At 45.2% G+C, this 23,345-nt stretch overlaps 1 protein-coding gene across 1 annotated transcript in view; it reads right to left on the bottom strand.

Annotated features, from left to right (window-relative positions):
• The window catches only part of PEX7 (peroxisomal biogenesis factor 7), a 323,869-nt gene that overhangs the window by 51,756 nt on the left and 248,768 nt on the right, over window positions 1–23,345 (bottom strand). The window lies entirely within an intron of this gene.

Here is a 23,345-nt window from a genome sequence, read left to right as displayed (position 1 = left end):
GCTATGGAACGCTCTACCCACGGACATCCGCTTGGAAGAAAACCATCTGGCCTTAAGAAAGAAGCTTAAGACCCATCTCTTCTGAAGACACAGGCGGACACTGACTGAAAAAGCGCCTTGAGGCAATTGAGTTTGTGTTTGTAGCGCTATACAAATTACTCATTCATTCATTCTTGCAGGGTAATTTCATGGGACAGTTGGTGAAGGCACCAACAAGAAATAATGCATTAGTAGACTGAGGCCTAGTACACACGAGAGGATCGATCCGCGGAAACGGTCCGGAGGTCCGTTTCCACGGATAAATCCTCTGGCGGATTTTGATCTTTTGATCAAAATCCGCGCGGAATTCCATCCGCGGTGACGTGTCGCCGCGATGATGACGCGGCGACGTGCGCGACGCTGTGATATAAGGACTTCCACGCATGCGTCGAATCATTACGACGCATGCGAGGGATGGATTCGGACGGATTGATCCGGTGAGTCTGTACAGACCAGCGGATCAATCCGTTGGACTGGATTCCAGCGGATCGATTTCTTAGCAAGTTAAGAAATTTTGATCCGCTGGAAATCCATCGGCCCCAAAAATATCCGCGGATAAATATCCGCTGGATCGTACACACCAGGGGATCTATCCGCTGAAACCGGTCCGCGGATAAATTCCAGCGGATAGATCCTCTCGTGTGTACGGGGCCTTACTGATTACAAACACAGACCTTTTCATTGATGTGAAAATACGGGGAAACGTAGGAAACAGCGATCACAGGTTAATTACAATCAGTATAAATCACAGAAAAGGGAAACTTAAGGGTAATACAAGCACACTGAATTTCAAAAGAGCCAACTTCCCTAAACTGCGTTCTATGCTACATGTTTTAAATGGGATAAAATCCTAGGAACCAGGAACACTGAGGCCCGTACACACGAGGAGACATGTCCGATGAAAACGATCCACGGACCGTTTTCATCGGACATGTCTCCTGGGAGCTTTTGGTCTCATGTGTGTACACACCATCAGACCAAAATCCCCGCGGACAGAAAACGCGGTGACGTAGAAGACACCGACTTTCTCAAACACGGAAGTGCAATGCTTCCACGCATGCGTCGAATCAATTTGACGCATGCGCGGGATTTCGGGACGCTGGTTACACGTCCGATTAGGTTTACTAACCATCGGACATGTCCGACGGACATGTTTCCAGCGAACAAGTTTCTTAGCTTGCTAAGAAACTTTTGTCCGCTGGAAACCTGTCCGCTAGGCCGTACACACTGTCAGACATGTCCGCGGAAACTGGTCCGCGGACCAGTTTCAGTGGACATGTTCGATCGTGTGTACGCGGTCTAAGGAAAAACAGGAGTGCTTTAAGAACAAATTAAATAAAATATAAAATAGCTAATATTAAACCTAGGTGGCTAAACTATAACATAAAATGCATATAAAAGAGGAGAAAAAGGGCCTTAAAGATGAGGGGTCATTGTCGGCATTCCAATACTACAAAGAATGCAATAAGAAGTGGAAGAGTGCAATCAGGGAGGCTAAAATAACCCACATAGGAACATAGCAGAGGAGAGTAAAAAAAATATCCCAAGAAATGATTTAAATATATTACCAGTAAGAAAGTGAGGCCTGAGCATATTGGCCCCATAAGAGATGATGATGGGAATTTGGTTACAAGAGACAAGGAGAAGGCAATGGTTTTAAATTCATTATTTTCCTCATGTTTTCACAAAGGAAAAGGGGGGATATAGTAACCAGGACTGTAATGTTAATAACGCATCATAGAATGTACCATTGTGGCTAACAGAAGCCAGTGTCAGAAATAGACTGGAAAAACTTAACACAAATAAGTCACCAGGACCAGATGGCTTACACCTGAGAGTCCTTAAAGAACTCAGACAGGAGACAGCTAGACCGTTGTTCCTAATTGTTATGGACAGTTTACTGATTGGAATGGTACCAGCCAATTGGAGAAAAGCCAACAAATAAATCACCAGGAACAGATGGCTTACACATGAGAGTCACGAAAGAACTCAGTCAGGTGATAGCTAAACAGTTGTTCCTGATTTTTATGGACAGTTTGCTGACTGGAATGGTACAGTAGGTGTTTGTGATATTGTGCTTTTAGCACGACAGCGTCGCGCTGATACTCGGCGACAGGGTGCCGAGATCGCGCCGACATCTCACACTCACTGGAATAGTGACAGCACATCCCAGCAAGCGCGTCATAGAAGCGACGGGAGATCCGACTTGGATTCCCGCCAATTCTACACGTGTGCGGCGTTTGTTATGAATCCTGAGGGGGAAGTCCCCGCCGGATTTTAAATAAAAATCCGGCATGGGTCCCCCCTCAGGAGCATACCGGGCCCTTAGGTCTGTTATGGGTTGTAAGGAGAGCCCCCCCTACGCCGAAAAAAACGGCGTAGGGGGTCCCCCTACAATCCATACCAGACCCGTATCCAAAGCACGCTACCCGGCCAGCCAGGAAGGGAGTGGGGACGAGCGAGCGCCCCCCCCCCCTCCTGAGCCGTACCAGGCTGCATGCCCTCAACATGGGGGGGTTGGGTGCTCTGGGGCAGGGGGGCGCACTGCGGCCCCTCCCACCTCAGAGCACCCTGTCCCCATGTTGATGAGGACAGGGCCCCTTCCCGACAACCCTGGCCGTTGGTTGTCGGGGTATGCGGGCGGGAGGCTTATCGGAATCTGGGAGCCCCCTTTAATAAGGGGGCCCCCAGATACCGGCCCCCCACCCTAAGTGAATGAGTATGGGGTACATCGTACCCCTACCCATTCACTTGCAAGAAAAGTGGTAAAAACACAAATAAACCACACAGTGTATTAAAATATTTTATTTTTCTGCTCCGGAGGCCGCCCCCTGTCTTCTTTATTAGCTCTTTTACCAGGGGGGGCTTCTTCTTTGACGTCTTCGGGTGGGTGGGGGCCGCCGTCTGGTTCTCTTCCACCGCCGGGGGGGGGTGGCTTTTAAAAAAGCCCCCACCCCCCCGGCGGGTTTCCTCCGGCGTCTTCGGCGGGGCTCTTCTTCTTCCGCTATCCCGACGGGTCTTCTCAACTCTCCGGGGTTCTCCTTCTGTCTTCGCCGCTCTCCGTTGTTGACTCGGCGCACCCCGGTTCTTCGTCTCGCTGTCCGGTGTCTTCTTCCGTGCTGTACGTCTTCTCCTTCCGTGCTGTGATGAGTTCTTCTTCCGCGCTGTGACGTCATGTTCTTTACTTCTCTCCTTCTCCCGATGTTGCCACGCCGGTCCTCCTCGCTGAAATGACGGATGCGCGCCTTGCATCGGACCTATATAGGCCTCACAGTCCCATCATGCTCTGTACCTACCCATGTGATACCTACCACGTGGGTAGGTATCACATGGGTAGGTACAGAGCATGATGGGACTGTGAGGCCTATATAGGTCCGATGCAAGGCGCGCATCCGTCATTTCAGCGAGGAGGACCGGCGTGGCAACATCGGGAGAAGGAGAGAAGTGAAGAACATGACGTCACAGCACGGAAGAAGAACTCATCACAGCACGGAAGGAGAAGACGTACATCACGGAAGAAGACACCGGACAGCGAGACGAAGAACCGGGGTGCGCCGAGTCAACAACGGAGAGCGGCGAAGACAGAAGGAGAACCCCGGAGAGTTGAGAAGACCCGTCGGGATAGCGGAAGAAGAAGAGCCCCGCCGAAGACGCCGGAGGAAACCCGCCGGGGGGGTGGGGGCTTTTTTAAAAGCCACCCCCCCCCGGCGGTGGAAGAGAACCAGACGGCGGCCCCCACCCACCCGAAGACGTCAAAGAAGAAGCCCCCCCTGGTAAAAGAGCTAATAAAGAAGACAGGGGGCGGCCTCCGGAGCAGAAAAATAAAATATTTTAATACACTGTGTGGTTTATTTGTGTTTTTACCACTTTTCTTGCAAGTGAATGGGTAGGGGTACGATGTACCCCATACTCATTCACTTAGGGTGGGGGGCCGGTATCTGGGGGCCCCCTTATTAAAGGGGGCTCCCAGATTCCGATAAGCCTCCCGCCCGCATACCCCGACAACCAACGGCCAGGGTTGTCGGGAAGGGGCCCTGTCCTCATCAACATGGGGACAGGGTGCTCTGAGGTGGGGGGGGCCGCAGTGCGCCCCCCTGCCCCAGAGCACCCAACCCCCCCATGTTGAGGGCATGCAGCCTGGTACGGCGCAGGAGGGGGGGGGGGCGCTCGCTCGTCCCCACTCCCTTCCTGGCTGGCCGGGTAGCGTGCTTTGGATACGGGTCTGGTATGGATTGTAGGGGGACCCCCTACGCCGTTTTTTTCGGCGTAGGGGGGGCTCTCCTTACAACCCATAACAGACCTAAGGGCCCGGTATGCTCCTGAGGGGGGACCCATGCCGGATTTTTATTTAAAATCCGGCGGGGACTTCCCCCTCAGGATTCATAACAAACGCCGCACACGTGTAGAATTGGCGGGAATCCAAGTCGGATCTCCCGTCGCTTCTATGACGGCTCTGTATCCATCGCGGCAAGCCAGCTCGGCGCTGGCTCCCGCGATGGGGCTCGTAGGTGCTCAATCTCGCTGAGAAAGAGAGCGAGATTGACACAAAATCGGGTTCACCTACTGTACCAGCCGATTGGAGAAAAGCCAACGTGTACCAATTTTTATAAAAGGGCCAAGATATATCCCTGGAAACTACAGGCCAGTCAGTCTAACAATAACAATTTGTAAATTATTGGAGGAGACAATAAGGGACTACCATCCAAGAATTTTCTGATGAAAACCGTATCCATAGTTGTAATCAGCATGAGTTCATGAAGGATCATTCTTGCCAAACCAGTCTATTAACATTCTTTGAGGAAGTGAGCTACCATGTAGATAAGAGAAGGAAGGCCTGTGGATGTGGTATATCTGGATTTTGTAAAGGCATTCGATACAGTTCCTTATAAATGCTTACTTTACAAACTGAGGTCTGTCGGCATGGACCATAGGGTATGTTCCTGGATAGAAAACTGGTTACAGGGACGGGTCCAAAGGGTGGTCATAATTAACGAGTACTCAGAATGGTCTAGTGTGGTAAGTGGGGTTCCCAAAGGATCTGTCCTGGGACCAGTTCTGTTTGTCAGTGTTTGCTGATGACATAAAGCTAAGCAGGGCAATAACTTCACAGCAAGACGTGGAAGCCTTACAAAAAGACCTAAATAAAATAATTGGGTGGGCACCTACATGGCAAATGATTTGTGTTTATGTTTGTGGGAAAGAATTCAGTAAATCTAAAATGTGTGAGCACTAGGGTATCATCCCAATATACAGTACAGACCAAAAGTTTGGACACACCTTCTCAAAGAGTTTTCTTTATTTTCATGACTATGAAAATTGTAGATTCACACTGAAGGCATCAAAACTATGAATTAACACATGTGGAATTATACAAAACAAAAAAGTGTGAAACAACTGAAAATATATTTAATATTCTAGGTTCTTCAAAGTAGCCACCTTTTGCTTTGATTACTGCTTGGCACACTCTTGGCATTCTCTTGATGAGCTTCAAGAGGTAGTCACCTGGCGCAGCACCCCATCACTTTCCTTCTTGGTCAAATAGCCCTTACACAGCCTGGAGGTTTGGGGTCATTGTCCTGTTGAAAAATAAATGATGGTCCAACTAAACGCAAACCGGATGAAATAGCATGCCGCTGCAAGATGCTGTGGTAGCCATGCTGGTTCAGTATGCCTTCAATTTTGATTAAATCCCCAACAGTGTCACCAGCAAAGCACCCCCACACCATCACACCTCCTCCTCCATGCATCACGGTGGGAACCAGGCATGTAGAGTCCATCCGTTCACCTTTTCTGCGTCGCACAAAGACACGGGGGTTGGAACCAAAGATCTCAAGTTTATCTCAAGTTTGGACTCATCAGACCAAAGCACAGATTTCCACTGGTCCAATGTCCATTCCTTGTGTTCTTTAGCCCAAACAAGTCTCTTCTGCTTGTTGCCCTTCTTTAGCAGTGGTTTCCTAGCAGATATTCTACCATGAAGGCCTGATTCACACAGTCTCCTCTTAATAGTTCTAGAGATGTGTCTGCTGCAAAAGGTGGCTACTTTGAAGAGCCAAGAATATGAAATATATTTTCAGTTGTTTCACACTTTTTTGTTATGTATAATTCCACATGTGTTAATTCATAGTTTTGATGCCTTCAGTGTGAATCTACAATTTTCATAGTCATGAAAATAAAGAAAACTCTTTGAATGAGAAGGTGTGTCCAAACTTTTGGTCTGTACTGTAAGATAAACAAAAAAGGAAGCCACTGCCCCCACATATAACTGGCCAATGCAGCAAGTAGCATTGGAAGGCAACATATGTTAGAAGAAAAGCCAAGGAAAACTCCAAGCTCACTTACCGACCACCCCGCGGACAACCAAATTACCCTATCTAACAGCATGCGTTAAAAACAGGGGTTTAGTCAGTACACATTTACATATAAATGCGTAAGCTACAGGCCCCGCAAAAGCACTCTAGTAGTAGTATCTGTAGCCCTAGCACTAGCTTATGAGTGACTCTACAATGGAAGCACATGCATTCTGGTGGAATGAAGGGATCCCACCCCTTCTTACAGGTACAGGGGCACACTGAACATCCAGCACATAGCACAGGTGGACAGGTGTCTTTTATACAGGTAACAAGCTGAGATTAGGAGCACGTCTTTTAAAAGAGACAGGGGAGCCAGGAATCATGTTGATTGAAAGGGGATCAAATACTTATTTCACTCATTAAAATGCAAACGTACAAAATCAGCAGGGGTTCAATTATTTCTTTTACTGTAACTAAATGTAAAACTTTTTTTTATTTTGGATAGACAGGAGATGGATTAGAACACCTGAAAGTTTGTATTGCTGTCTGTATCCTCATTATAGAGATTCATCCTCTCTGTTTTGTCCTGTTCATCATTATCATTAAAAGTCAAAGTAAAAGAAAATCACAAATTTTGGGTTATCCCGAGAAAAGTAATAGAGGAGAAATCATCCAATGGGGACACTAGTTCTCATGACCAGGGGGTCCCCTAGAGTTTCCCTTAATTTGCACAGATTTCCTCTCTCTTCCTGTTTGGCTAAACAGATGGCAAAAATAATCCTTATTGAGGCTATTACCCTCCCTTACAATATCCAAAACCAAAACAAAAAGTTTTGCCTACAGTCCTACATTAAGGCAGTTAGCTATCCAAGGAAAAAATATAGTAAACACTGCGCTGCCTGAGGGAAATAGAGCAGCTAACACGGCTAATTGTGAATAAAAAAGCAAAAACGAAAGTGTACAAAAAAGTGTAGCGCTTATGCAATATAAATTGTGACAAAAAACATTGTATATGTGATATGTAGATATATCACTGAGTAAATAAATATGTGCAACACACTGTTAGAAATTAATAAAGTCCATGCGGATAAGCTCCACCAAATAAATGATGAATTTATTCAAAACGTGGAAAAAATAAAAAGTGCAACACATCCATGAAGATGGATTCCACCACGTGAATAAAGGTTGATCCAAACATCTAATGCTGATTTCTTCCTTATGTGAAAATAACCACCACCAGTAAAAATAAAGGCTTACCGGAGTAAGTGGACTTATGGTGACATATGTCGCCAGAAGTGAAATCAGGCTTGTAAATTACGATTCTCGATCATTAAAGCAGAAGGTATGTTGATATACACATCTTCTTCTCTGATGGATAATACTTCAAAGGATGGAAAGACATGCGATGGAGGGAAGGTTCCTAAATAATATCTCTCCGATGGTATCATTAACTTCCAGATGGAGAAGAAACAACACCTCAGCTGAAGCGGACTAGAAGTGATGCCAGCTTTGTTCAAAGACGTTCAAAGCACTACAGTTCTGAAGAGGAGCAGAGATTGAGGAATCACATTAATGGTCATTTCTTCAGTAGTCATTCAGATTCCTTATTATTTTCAGGCTAGAAGACTCCTGTTATTATCTCTTGTTTTTAACTATGGTTTTTAATTCACCACTTAGGCCTCGTACAGACGACCGAACATGTCTGCTTAAACTGGTCCGCTGACCAGTTTCAGCAGACATGTTCGGTTGTGTGTACGGCCGACCGGACAGGTTTCCAGCGGACATGTTTCCATGCTAAGAAACATGTCCGCTGGAAGCCTGTCCGTCGGACATGTTCGGTCGTCTGTACAGACTCACCGTACATGTCCGATCGGCCGCCATCCCTCGCATGCGTCGAAGTGATTCGACGCATGCGTGGAAGCTTTGACCTTCCAGCGTTGCGCACGTCGCCGCGTCATCGTCGCGGCGACTGCGCAGACACGTCACCGCGCTGTCTGTCCGCGCGGATTTCGTTTTGATGGTGTGTACAACCATCAGACCGAAATCTCCCAGCGGACATGTCCGATGAAAACAGTCCGGCGGACCGTTTTCATCGGACTGTCCGCTGGTGTGTACGAGGCCTTAGTCATAGTTAGCTATCCAAGAAAGTCTGTCATAATTGCAGAAAAATTTGCCTTGTTCAGATAGGCCGCTTGCGGTGTGCCTGATAGAACTAGAATCAGATGCAAAGACCAGTTACAAAACAGGGTCTTGCGCCGATGAAAGGGAAATACTGTCAATTTTAGGGTTTTGAGTGTTTTGCAATCCTTTTGGCATAGTGAGTGCTTTCTTGAGTTTTTGCTGCAGTTACCTTTCTTTCCACTGTTGCTATAAGTGAGGGTGTTCCCCGGTGGAGTACTTATGAAGTATGGAGTGGAAATGGTGTAAGCGTGTCCACAGAAGGACACACAGCAACCCAAGTGTCCTGTAGCAAAGTCCTCATGGCATAAGGGTTAGAGGACGTGCCTGAGTACCTTATAAAGGCTCTACCACCAGTCAGCTTTTAGCCCCCCGTTCACATCAACGCGTTGTGACATGTGATTTGACTGGTCAAATTGCATGTCAAATCGCAGCCTATTGGCGACAATAGGAGCGTCCCAATCAGTATGACTTTGGGGGCGAATTTTAAAGACATCTGTGCATGAACCCACACAAATGTCTTTCAAGTCGCCTCCAAAGTCAGACTGAAATACGGCTTTGAAATTGTGCGTGTTCAGATGAAGTCGTGGTCAATTTCAAAGCCGTGTTCAGTGTGAACTAAGGCTCAAAGCTGTTAGTTCAGCACTTTTGGTGTTTACCAGATTTCCACTGAATCCATATCATTTCCAGGTTGTAACACTACAAAATGAAGAAAAGTCCAAGGGGGTGAATGCCTATTCAAAGCACTGTTTACTTGTTTTTTTAACCACTTGGCATCCAGTGTACGTATATAAACGTCCTGGACAGCAAGTGGTTATACCAGGATCAAAATTAGTATTGAAATCTTCATCCGTTCTTCCCTCTCCTCTGTGATGAATGAAGCCAGAAGTGACAAGGATTTTGCAATTTCTTTTTTTGGGTATTTGTTTACTGGCCATTACAAGGCAGCGAAGCAGCTGATCAAATTCGTTTGATAGGCTGATTTGGAGAGGAAGGATCAGGAGTATAATAGACCCCAGATCTTACTATAAAAAGGACCAAGTGTTATATCCTCAATTATAATCATATATGTTTACTTAAAGTGATTGTAAACCTCTGACATAAAATATGAACAAAATATATCCCTCTATAGTGTGTGCTTGTCTCAATCCAGAGCACCAAGTGTCATTTTAGTCTGCTGCCTTATTCCTCTACCATCTGAATGAGTTCCTGACACTTAAGCCTCGTACACACGCACGGTTTACTCGGCAAGAACCAGCAAGAAAACTGCTGGCAGAGCCTTCTTGCCGAGTACACCGAGCATGTGTATGAGGCCTCGTACACACGACAGAGTTTCTCGGCAGAATTCGGCGAGAAACTCGGTCAGAGCCGGATTCTGCCGAGAAACTCTGTCGTCTGTACACTTTTGGCCCGATGGAGCCGCCGAGGAACTCGTCGAGAAAATAGAGAACATGTTCTCTATTTTCTCGTTGTTCTATGGGAGAAGGCGGCCCGCCGAGCTCCTCGGCGGCTTCATCCCTGAACTCGACGAGGAACTCGACGAGGAACTCGACGTGTTTGGCACGTCGAGTTCCTCGGCCGTGTGTACGGGGCCTGAGGCTTCAGGTTTCTCGACAAGAAAACTGCCCATAATCTAGACGAGAAAAATAGAGAACGTATTCTCAATTTTTCTCGTCGTGAGATTCTCTGCAGTTTTCTTGTCGAGAAACCCGAGAGTGTGTATACTTACCTGTCGCCGTGGAAACCCGCGCATGCTCGAAATGACTTTGACGCATGCGCGATAGCTTCCTAGGCATAGGTAGGGTGCAGCAAGATGGCGGCGAGGGCATAGAATGTGACAAATGCATGCTCGTCGTACGCGATGATGTCACTGCGTTCTTTCCTTTCAAGAGAACCGCGGTTCTTTTGAAACGAGAGTCTGTACACTCGGGCGGCAAGAGATTCTCGCCAAGAATCTCTTTTAGGGAAAACAAAATGTTTTTCCTGACGAGATTCCTGCCCGTGTGTACAGGGCTTAAGAGAAAAAAAAATTAAAGACAGCCTAAGATTGACAGCCTCAGGTCTTTTCCTGTGTGTTGTGTGAAAGGGGGGGGGGGGGGTTCCTTCCCTCCAAACAGCTTTCAGAGTTCCACTCTCTGAGATCTGCAGAGTATAATTTCAGTTCCCTGCTTTCTGAAATCACAAACAAGCTGTATACATTCTACTTATTAAACGGCTATAGATAGGAGATAGCTGCAGATAGACAAGTTAAACCTATGTAGGAGGATTTGTTTCATATCTATGTATCAGTCTATGTCTAGTCAATTCATTATATATATGGAAGGGTTTACAACCAATTTAACTGCTTGCCGACCAGCCGCCGTCATTCTACGGCGGCAGGTTGGCTCTCCTGGGCGAGAGCCCGTAGGTCTACGTCGGCTCTTTGAGCCGCCACTAGGGGCGCCCGGCGGGCGCGATCGCCGCCGGGCACACGCGATCGCTCGTTACAGAGCGGGGACCGGGAGCTGTGTGTGTAAACACACAGCTCTCGGTCCTGTCAGCGGGGGAAATGCTGATCTTCTGTTCATACAATGTATGAACAGAAGGATCAGTGTTTCCCCTAGTGAGTCCACCCCCCCCCCACAGTAAGAACACACCCAGGGAACATACTTAACCCCTTCCCCGCCCCCTAGTGTTAACCCCTTCACTGCCAGTGGCATTTTTATAGTAATCCAATGCATTTTTATAGCACTGATCGCTATAAAAATGCCAATGGTCCCAAAAATGTGTCAAAAGTGTCCGAAGTGTCCGCCATAATGTCGCAGTACCGAAAAAAAAATCGCTGATCGCCGCCATTACTAGTAAAAAAAAATATTAATAAAAATGCCATAAAAATACCCCCTATTTTGTAAACGCTATAACTTTTGCGCAAACCAATCAATTAACGCTTATTGCGATTTTTTTTTACGAAAAATATATAGAAGAATACGTATCGGCCTAAACTGAGGAAAAAAAATGTTTTTTTATATATTTTTGGGGGATATTTATTATGGCAAAAAGTAAAAAATATTCATTTTTTTCAAAATTGTCGCTATATTTTTGTTTATAGCGCAAAAAATAAAAACCGCAGAGGTGATCAAATACCACCAAAAGAAAGCTCTATTTGTGGGAAAAAAAGGACGCCAATTTTGTTTGGGAGCCACGTCGCACGACCGCGCAATTGTCTGTTAAAGCGACACAGTCCCGAATCGCAAAAAGGTCTCTGGTCTTTGGGCAGCAATATGGTCCGGGGGGTAAGTGGTTAAAGATTTGTGAACCTTTTAGAATGAATCAAAATAGACATAGGCTCTGATACAATAACATTTAGTTTGCAAAAGCACTGTGTAAATATACTACCTTGACTACTACTATCCTATCTATGCTACCTATACTACATTACCTGTTTTTTTTCTGTTTCTTCTTTTGTTGCATCTAAGTGCTGGTGATCTAATGTTACCTCCTTGCAGCCTCTTTTCGTCTGAATGCACTCCAGCAATGGCTGCAAGGCATTTCTAAGTGCATTTTTCACAATGGTGACAACATTGGCCCATACCTATTACAGCCACTTATAGTCTCTATCTGAAGCCCATGTGACAAGGTGACTATGCAGGAGAACAAATTGGAGAAAGGGACAGAGTGATGTGAGCCTGTAACAGCGACTGTCCTTAAAGAAGGGTCTACAGATGTTTTTTTACTAAAAGCTGGAGAATTAAAAGTATTGAAAATGGCTTTTGAAATTACAAGGATGCCTTAAAATGGATGTGAACCTCTGTAATGAAAAAGAGAGCATATCCCTCTATAGCAGTGTTTCTCAAACTTTTTACAGCCAATGCACCCTTTAAAATAGTGCACGCTCTTGGGGCACCCATTTCTAAAATGTAAAAAGACTAAACTAAAAAGTTTACATAACCCAGCAACATCCACACACCCAACATTAGAGGTAATATATTCTTCCAAAGCACACTGACACCGACTAGTATTCCAATGTTGCTCTTCTCCCTCACTAATATGACCCGATGCCGATAAAGAGGCGGGGAAGGGGTAAACAAGGATGCTGTACTGACACCCAACAGCTGAAAAATTGTGAAAGTGGACAATGAAAACTGGTGCCTTTGTGTGATTAAAAGGCAGACTTGATCTACCCACTGGCTTGTATACAATTTTGGGGCAATTTTTAAGCATTTTGCCTGGGCACCCCAGTTGAAAAAAGCTGCTTTTTTTTTTAGAAAAATGGAAGAATTCCCCAAGGCTACTCTTTTCTTGCCTCTACTACTCTACTTGCCTCTACTACTCTACTTGCCTCTATTTGAAGCACCTAGTGTAATTTCTGTCTCCCCTCCTATCCCTCTGCTATCTGTATGAGTGACTCCTGACAGACTATGCTGACACCACAAAAACTTGAGAGATGGCCCCCGACACACAGAAGGTGATTGGCAGCCTTAGCTGTGCATGTTTCCCTATGAGACTATGTAGAGGGCAGTGTGTCCTTTCCCTCTACTTACACTCAGATCTCTGCTGTATGCTGTGCAGTGTGTGACATCAGATCTCTGTCCCCTCCCTGCTGGAGTTGAGTAATAGTATTTGATCTGTGTGCTTTAGAAAGCTGTGGAGGAGAGAGGGTTGTAGATAAACAGGTACAATTTATGTAGGTGGATTTGTTTAATCTCTGTGTATCGCCTGAGGCTTGTCACTTCAGTGGATATATGTAAGGGTTTACAACCACTTTAATGCCGCGTACACACGGTCGTTTTCTGCGATGTAAAAAAACGACGTTTTCTGTGAAGTAAAAAACAACGTTTTTAAAATGACACTTTTCAAAAACGATGTTGCCTACACACCATCGTTTTTTCACAGTGCTCTAGCAAAGCGAGGTTACGTTCACCACGTTTTTCCATTGAAGCTCGCTTCATAACTAGCTTCTGGGCATGCGCGGGTGTAAAAACGTTGTTTGAAACGTCGTTTTTTGCCACACACGGTCAATTTCTGTGAAGTAAAAAACTACGTTTTGAAAAACGACACATAAAATTGAAGCATGCTTCAATTTTTTTTGGTCGTTTTTCAGAAGACATAAAACGTCGTTTTCTCCCACACACGGTCAATTAAATTGACGTTTTTAAAAACGTCGTTTTTTTACATCGCAGAAAACGACCGTGTGTACGCGGCATTAAGCTTATATGTAAATTTAGTTACATATACTTTAAAACAAAACATCTAGATAAACAACTAAATACAGAGATAAAATGCATAAAGTTTTACCTGCAAGATGGATTTGTAAATCCAATACTATGGTTTAAACACATTTCACACAGCATAGCCAAACAGGTGACACACACACACAGTTTGCATGTCACCACTCCCCCTACAGCCAGTGGGGGAGAATTAGCATTACCACCTCCGTCCACTGAGTTGACTTAGGGTGTAGTAATGCCAAACTAAAGTGAAAGTGAAGACAGCACCAGATGTATGGTTAGGAGTCCAGTTAAAGTAACATGAAATCTTTATTTTATTGTTTTAAATAAAATAATAAATATATTTTATTTATCTGCTGTGCGCAATGGTTTTGCACAGAGCAGCCCCAAACCTCCGCTTCTGGGGTCCCCCACTGATGCTCCAGGCTCCCCCTCTTCAGCGAGTGCCCTCATAAAAATCCGCTTTCTATGGGGCACTTGTGCAGGCTGGCTCCTGAGCCGACATGTCTACGTCTATTGATAAACTTGTCTCAATCTGCCATCCGATGAGGGAGACAGCGGCAAAAGCTGGATTGGGGTCAAGTAAGTATAAGGGGGTGCATTAATGCATTAATGTAAAAAAAACTTAAAGGGGTTGTAAAGACAAAAATATTTTCCTCTTAAATGAAAGTCTGACAGTAGCTGATAAAGTAAAAAGTAATGTTTTGCATTATAACTTGTTTGATACCTGTTTAAATCAAGCTGTTTTATTCACCTCCGTCACTCCTGAATCATTATTCTCACTGACTTCCTGGTTTGCGGTGCACATTCATTCTTGCTACATCACGGCCTAATGGGAACTACAGTTCCCATTAGGCTTAGCCTCCATGGCTGTGAGGGATAAGAGAGCATCTTCACGCAGGGCTGTAGTCATAGGGAGGGGGTGAGCACATTCTGCTTTCCACCATGCAAAACGGCTCAGATGCTGGTGGAAAGCAAGAAGAGCATAGACAGGAAATGGCATTTTCAAACCTGGATTACTGTATTTTGGAGGTCAAAAGGAAAAACGAGGTAAGTGATATTTAAATGCTCTAGCTTACAGCAATCAATTGATCTAATAAAAAACAAACCTTTAGTGTTCCTTTAAAGCGAAGCTCCACCCAAAATGGGAAGCTTCTCTTATCTGCCTCCTCTGCTGCCACATTTGGCACCTTATGGGGGGAGCGGGTACCTGGTTAGTTAGTCGGAATTTAAGCCCTTTCCGCCCCTGCTTTGTACTGGCCCTGGCGGCAGCACCCGAGAGCCAAATCAAAAATCGGCCCAGGTGAGGAAACCTCTGGATGCCAGCAGCTACAGTACCTGTAGCTGCTGACTTTTAATTTTCTTGAGGGGGCTTTAGAACCACTTTAAAATGTATATTTGTGACATAAGTTATTCTGATTAAAATTTAAACTGACTCTCAACCTTATATCTGGGGCTCCTCTCTCTCAACAAATTTACTACTGGCAATTCCAGTATCTCTCCTTTGGACCCATTGGATTTTAGAGAGTGACCTCTTATCTAAAATATTAACAGATCTAAATACCTACCAAAATCCTAAACTAGCGCTCCCCAGCATAGCCTAATTTCGCAGAGGTTGTCCTTCAGAGAATCTACTATAAGCTATAACCATTCTTGTGGCAAGGTAGTTGACTTAAGCCTCGTACACACGATCAGTCCATCCGATGAAAACGGTCTGAAGGACAGTTGTCCTAGGTTAACCGATGAAGCTGAATGATGGTCCGTCGTGCGTACACACCATCAGTTAAAAAAAACGATCGTGTCAGAACGCGGTGACGTAAAACACAATGACGTGCTGAAAAAAACGAAGTTCAATACTTCCAAGCATGCGTCGACTTGATTCTGAGCATGCGTGTGTTTTTTACCGATGCTTTAGCATACTTACGATCGGTTTTGACCTATCGGTTACCAATCCATAGGTTAAATTTTAAAGCAAGTTCTCATGTTTTTAACCTAAGGTTAAATAACCTATGGGGCCTACACACAATGGGTTTGGACTGATGAAAACGGTCCATCAGGCCAATTTCATAGGTTTAACCTATCGTGTGTACGAGGCTTAAGAAGGTAGCTCTCTAAGAACCAAACTATGCTATGTGGTGGTGGGGCTGGTCTGCTCGCATTTAAAATAAAAAGATTTGATTGAAACAAAAGTAAAGATTTACTAACAGTAGTGTTTATAACTTGAATTGAAAAACTGCATAAGAGGTCCGCGGTCTAATGTTTTATATTCTAGACACATTGTTTGGGGTTTCTAACTGCGTGGGTTGATGACCAAGCTGTGTGGTAAGTAAGCAAATCACTGTTTGAAAATAAATTATATACAGGGCTGGTTTTCATGCTGTGAACCAGTCAGTGTTCTCCAAAATATGTGCAGCTCTACAATCTAAGCTTCACCAACAACGCTGATTTTTACCTCAGTTAAAACCATTCATCTTTCATTGTCATTTTTATCTGCAAGGGGTTATTTCTAAGCAAATCTCAAGAAGAGTCATTGCGAGTAAACAAGTATTATAACCGTTGTTCATGGAAACATGGCAGTCTTGAATACTAAGACACCTCACTCATGGCAATAGAAAACAAGAATAATTGTAATAATATAGGAGCACTACAGCGGCAAGTATGAAAACCCCTTGGATTTAACTGGTTTTCCGAAGTAATTTTCCATAAAACGTGATCTAATCCTCATCTAGGTCACAACAATAGACAAACATGTGCTTAACCACTTACAGACCGCCCGCCGCAGATTTACGTTGGCTGCTTGAAGAGGAATAGCAAGCTACCATAACCCCAATATTCTCTTCTTCAGCGGGTGGTCCGCTACAAAAAAAAGTGGTGTCTGATCACTTTTATTGGCAACGGGAGAGGCGATCCGGTCCTCTCTGTTGCTGTTTATGGAGATGAGTGAAGTGAAGATGGCCCCCACCCGTCTCCATATCACTGCAGGGCAGAAGCAATGTCAAAACGTCACTTCCGCCTACAGGTCTTAAAGGGACTTTTTTTTTGAATGGCATACGTTTTGTTTTTTTTGTCCAAATATGAGATCTGAGGTCTTTTTGACCCTAGATCTCATATTTAAGAGGACCGGTCGTGCTTTTTTACATTCCTTGCAATAGGAATAAAAGTGACCCAAATTTTTAATTTATTTTTTAAAACAGTGTCAAAATAAATAAAATAAAGCAAATCAAGTAAGAAAAAAAATGAATTTTGTAAGGCGCCGCATCCCGTAGTCTGCTGGGGACCGAGATATATGAACCCCTAGGTATTTAATAACATGAATCACTCCTGGCAAGTTTTCCTGACACCAAGAGAAAAATGGTGACAGGGAAAGGAGCTCCAGCAGATTAACAGCTTCAGCACTTTTCCTATGTGCTGTGTGGAAGGGAGTTGCCGCCTCCCTCCAATCAGCTCTCAGACATCTGCTCACTGCAGTTCTGTGAAACTTCAGCTATCTGCCCCTTTTTTCCTGAATTCCCAGACAAGCTTATAAATTCAGCACTTTGAATGGGTGTAGAGAAGAGAAGACTACAGATAGACTGATGCAATTTATTTGGAAGGATTTGTTTAATCTTTGTGTATCACCTGAGGATAGTCCTTCCCTTAGTATATGTAAGGGGCTACAACCACTTTAAGGTAATTTTCCGGCTGCATCACCCAACTTCTACTAAGATTCAGCTATTGGACAGCCAACCTGACAATATCCTGTAGGGTATTTTGGTAAACTTGGGAATTCATTTTCACCTCACTAATGGCAAGTGGTCAAGGCCGAGGCAGTGAAGCAAGCCCAAATCATGTTCCCTCCACCATACTTTACCATTGGGATGATGTTTTGGTGTTGGTAAGATTTGCTTCATACATAGTGCTGAGTATTCTTCCCAAACAATTCAAATTGTGTTTCATCAGTCTACAAAACATTTTTCAAGTAGCATTATGCCCCTTTTTATGACTCCTCCAGGAGTCCACCTGCTCAGCAGGGAATCTGTCCACTGATCCCTGCTGAACAGGCGGTTGGCTGGTTAATGACTGTTGCACTTATGCAGAACAGACACAGACACAGCCCTTACCTCTTACAGTAGGTGTTTGTGATATTGTGCTTTTAGCACGACAGCGTCGCGCTGATACTCGGCGACAGGGTGCCGAGATCGCGCCGACATCTCACACTCACTGGAATAGTGACAGCACATCCCAGCAAGCGCGTCATAGAAGCGACGGGAGATCCGACTTGGATTCCCGCCAATTCTACACGTGTGCGGCGTTTGTTATGAATCCTGAGGGGGAAGTCCCCGCCGGATTTTAAATAAAAATCCGGCATGGGTCCCCCCTCAGGAGCATACCGGGCCCTTAGGTCTGTTATGGGTTGTAAGGAGAGCCCCCCCTACGCCGAAAAAAACGGCGTAGGGGGTCCCCCTACAATCCATACCAGACCCGTATCCAAAGCACGCTACCCGGCCAGCCAGGAAGGGAGTGGGGACGAGCGAGCGCCCCCCCCCCCTCCTGAGCCGTACCAGGCTGCATGCCCTCAACATGGGGGGGTTGGGTGCTCTGGGGCAGGGGGGCGCACTGCGGCCCCCCCCACCTCAGAGCACCCTGTCCCCATGTTGATGAGGACAGGGCCCCTTAGCGACAACCCTGGCCGTTGGTTGTCGGGGTATGCGGGCGGGAGGCTTATCGGAATCTGGGAGCCCCCTTTAATAAGGGGGCCCCCAGATACCGGCCCCCCACCCTAAGTGAATGAGTATGGGGTACATCGTACCCCTACCCATTCACTTGCAAGAAAAGTGGTAAAAACACAAATAAACCACACAGTGTATTAAAATATTTTATTTTTCTGCTCCGGAGGCCGCCCCCTGTCTTCTTTATTAGCTCTTTTACCAGGGGGGGCTTCTTCTTTGACGTCTTCGGGTGGGTGGGGGCCGCCGTCTGGTTCTCTTCCACCGCCGAGGGGGGGTGGCTTTTAAAAAAGCCCCCACCCCCCCGTCGGGTTTCCTCCGGCGTCTTCGGCGGGGCTCTTCTTCTTCCGCTATCCCGACGGGTCTTCTCAACTCTCCGGGGTTCTCCTTCTGTCTTCGCCGCTCTCCGTTGTTGACTCGGCGCACCCCGGTTCTTCGTCTCGCTGTCCGGTGTCTTCTTCCGTGCTGTACGTCTTCTCCTTCCGTGCTGTGATGAGTTCTTCTTCCGCGCTGTGACGTCATGTTCTTCACTTCTCTCCTTCTCCCGATGTTGCCACGCCGGTCCTCCTCGCTGAAATGACGGATGCGCGCCTTGCATCGGACCTATATAGGCCTCACAGTCCCATCATGCTCTGTACCTACCCATGTGATACCTACCACGTGGGTAGGTATCACATGGGTAGGTACAGAGCATGATGGGACTGTGAGGCCTATATAGGTCCGATGCAAGGCGCGCATCCGTCATTTCAGCGAGGAGGACCGGCGTGGCAACATCGGGAGAAGGAGAGAAGTGAAGAACATGACGTCACAGCACGGAAGAAGAACTCATCACAGCACGGAAGGAGAAGACGTACATCACGGAAGAAGACACCGGACAGCGAGACGAAGAACCGGGGTGCGCCGAGTCAACAACGGAGAGCGGCGAAGACAGAAGGAGAACCCCGGAGAGTTGAGAAGACCCGTCGGGATAGCGGAAGAAGAAGAGCCCCGCCGAAGACGCCGGAGGAAACCCGCCGGGGGGGTGGGGGCTTTTTTAAAAGCCACCCCCCCCCGGCGGTGGAAGAGAACCAGACGGCGGCCCCCACCCACCCGAAGACGTCAAAGAAGAAGCCCCCCCTGGTAAAAGAGCTAATAAAGAAGACAGGGGGCGGCCTCCGGAGCAGAAAAATAAAATATTTTAATACACTGTGTGGTTTATTTGTGTTTTTACCACTTTTCTTGCAAGTGAATGGGTAGGGGTACGATGTACCCCATACTCATTCACTTAGGGTGGGGGGCCGGTATCTGGGGGCCCCCTTATTAAAGGGGGCTCCCAGATTCCGATAAGCCTCCCGCCCGCATACCCCGACAACCAACGGCCAGGGTTGTCGGGAAGGGGCCCTGTCCTCATCAACATGGGGACAGGGTGCTCTGAGGTGGGGGGGGCCGCAGTGCGCCCCCCTGCCCCAGAGCACCCAACCCCCCCATGTTGAGGGCATGCAGCCTGGTACGGCTCAGGAGGGGGGGGGGCGCTCGCTCGTCCCCACTCCCTTCCTGGCTGGCCGGGTAGCGTGCTTTGGATACGGGTCTGGTATGGATTGTAGGGGGACCCCCTACGCCGTTTTTTTCGGCGTAGGGGGGGCTCTCCTTACAACCCATAACAGACCTAAGGGCCCGGTATGCTCCTGAGGGGGGACCCATGCCGGATTTTTATTTAAAATCCGGCGGGGACTTCCCCCTCAGGATTCATAACAAACGCCGCACACGTGTAGAATTGGCGGGAATCCAAGTCGGATCTCCCGTCGCTTCTATGACGGCTCTGTATCCATCGCGGCAAGCCAGCTCGGCGCTGGCTCCCGCGATGGGGCTCGTAGGTGCTCAATCTCGCTGAGAAAGAGAGCGAGATTGACACAAAATCGGGTTCACCTACTGTACCTCTATGAGCAGTCCGTTTACATCCGACTGCCATCTGAACTGATCTGCTGGATGGAGGGGAAACAAATCCCCACCTGTCTGTTTTTAGCAGTTCGTTTAGAAATGAATATGTCCATCTTGCCTTATCTTTTTCATATCTTTTGAAAATGATCTTTCTTACACAAATTTGTCACTTCTACTCAGCCACTATCATTCTTCTATTTGCAACTCCAATATAGAAATCCTGTAAAGTCATTTCCTGATACCCTCCTTTCACAGCGCTAATAGTTGCCCATCAGAATTCAATTAAGAATGGTCTGACATGAACAACTACATGGAAAGAAAATCAATGTAGGGAAGTTAAAAGAGAAGTATGTGAAAATGGTACTACAGCGCTAATTAAATATTAAAAAAAATGACATTAACAAAATTACCAAATAATAAACGCAGCAATAAAGTGATGTATGTCAAACAAAATGGTGCAAAAAATTATATAATGTATATTGCGCTGAATATTAACTAAGATAATGTGAAAACCAAATTATACGTGATTCAATATGTACACAGATCCACAAACAAAAAGAAAAGACAATTAGTCCAATTGTATGGATACACCAGTGTTTCTTCCGTGAACAACACCCTGTGTAATGATTGAGAGATGTGAGATCTAATCACACTATGTAGACATCTGTTTCATATGTGCAGCGCTTCCTCCACACTGATACAGCTCATAGAGAAAACAAGAGAAAAGATCTTCATAGCGCAAATAGCATGAACAAATATGGGTAAATGATTTCTGACTAGGTCTCACTCACGAATCCGCCGAGTTTAAACAGCATTTAGGACAACCTAGCACCAATCCTTCAAATTAGGCCGCTCAGCGTCTCTGATGCACTCTCCTCATTCGGATCTGCGATCCGTCCCGCTCGTAACTCCTCCCCCACGCGTTACGTCACTAGACACGTGACTTAGTCATGGGTAACTGCTTGCCAGGTCTCAGCTGATGTTATTTATAGTCAGCGAGATACTCAGGCACCAACGGGATGTGCAGTAAGGGAGTGTTTCATCTTACATCATCGCAGGCTCATAAGGATTGGTAACATATTCATATGTATAATTTTTAATACAAGTACAATTTAAAATACAAGTACAATTTAAAATTATTTAAAAACAATCAGTTCATATTCGACAACTGGGGATATGTATATATACATAGCAGCCTCCAGTGGTCACAAGTGGTACAACACTATAACCTCCAACACATTATCGATTTGTATGGACAACTGTGGGTATATGACAGCCTCCAATGGTCATTAGTGGTACTACACATGAAATTGTAAAAGAGAAACTCCAGCAACTTCTCAATACCCATATTTGCCGGCCATGATAAAAAACATACAAAAATTAAAATAAACATAGAATATGTATTTAAAACCATAGTCAAATACATATTAGAAATTTAAATTTAAAATTTAAAAACAGAGAGGAAATTATCTCAAACATACACATATAGGTAAAATGTGAAAAATGCATAAAAAATATATATATATATGTATAAAGATCAGTAATCAGAGATGAAACAATTGAGATCAAATTCAATATTTAACCCATTCGGTGATAATGATCTCATTTCATGTATCCATCTTGATTCAGTCTGACTCAATTGCCGTACCTTATGACTCCCCCTCCAGTGTGGGTTATATTTGGCAATAGCCCAAAATTTAAGATCTTTGGGATTATTTTGATGACACATAAAAAAAAGCCGTGACACATTATGGTCAGGGAAGCCCTTTTCAATATTTTGAACATGCTCCCTCAAACGTTTCCACAAGGGCCTTTTAGTACGGCCAATGTACTGAAGAGAGCATGGACATTGTAAGGCATAGACTACACCCTCAGTTCTGCATGTTATTAAATCTTTAATTTGGTATTCCGTTTGAGTAACATTAGATACAAAACTGGAGCATTTTTGTCCATTGAAATTAGTCTTTTTGCAGGCAAAACATCTTTTACAAGGGAAAAAACCTTTTCCTTGGAAGAAAGTTAGTCTGTTAGATTTAGTAGGGGGATCCGGTACATTTTTAGCCACTAAATCTCTTAAAGTGGGTGCCCGTCTATAGATTATTCTTGGCATACTTGGCAATATACATTGTAATTGTTTATCCGCCTGTAATATAGCCCAATGCCTTTTGAAGATAGTCTCCACTTGTTTATGTTGGACGTTGTAATTCAAAATGATTGGTACTTGATCATCCAAAGCTGTTCTTTTGATCCTATCTTCTATTAGTGTTTCTCTGGGTATTTCCAACACTTTTTGGATCTGTGTCTGTATAAAACCAGTGTCATATCCTTTATTCACGAACTTTTCACCAATCATATTAGCTTGGTCCATGAATATTCGTGGGTCCGTACAGTTTCTACGGATCCTGACCAGTTGCCCCTTCGGGATATTTATTAACCAGGGGTCATGATGGCAGCTGTCTACCGGTATATAGCTATTTCGCTCAACCGGTTTGAAATAAGTTTTGGTGGTAATTTGTTGAGCTTCAAGTGTGATTTCTAGGTCCAAAAATTGTATAGTTTTCTCATTAATCATGTGGGTGAGTATAATGTTTTTCTGGTTCATATTGAGTTTTTCAAAAAATTGGATCAACGAACCCTCATCACCACTCCATATGAGAATGCAATCATCAATGAACCTTTTATAGAGAACTAATTGCTCAGGTGGGTCTTCATAAATAGCAGTTTCCTCCCACTCAGCCATAAACACATTGGCAACACTTGGTGCATATTTTGCCCCCATACCTATGCCATTCAGTTGGCGATAATATTTCTGTCTATGCCAGAAATAGTTGTGTTGTAGGCCGAATGCCAGACATCTCAACACAAACCTGTTTTGTTTCGACACAAGTGACCCAAATTTATTCAATGCCCATTTTGATGCCTGGATCGCCTCTGCATGGTTAATGACCGTGTAGAGCGAGGACACATCAGCAGTGGCTAATAGATATTTCTTAGATCTGTCTATC

Source organism: Rana temporaria, chromosome 4, assembly GCF_905171775.1.
Source record: "Rana temporaria chromosome 4, aRanTem1.1, whole genome shotgun sequence".
Classification (NCBI taxonomy): Eukaryota; Metazoa; Chordata; class Amphibia; order Anura; family Ranidae; genus Rana; species Rana temporaria.
The sequence above is the reverse complement of the archived record's forward strand: the minus strand, read 5'-3'. Positions and strand labels throughout refer to the sequence as shown.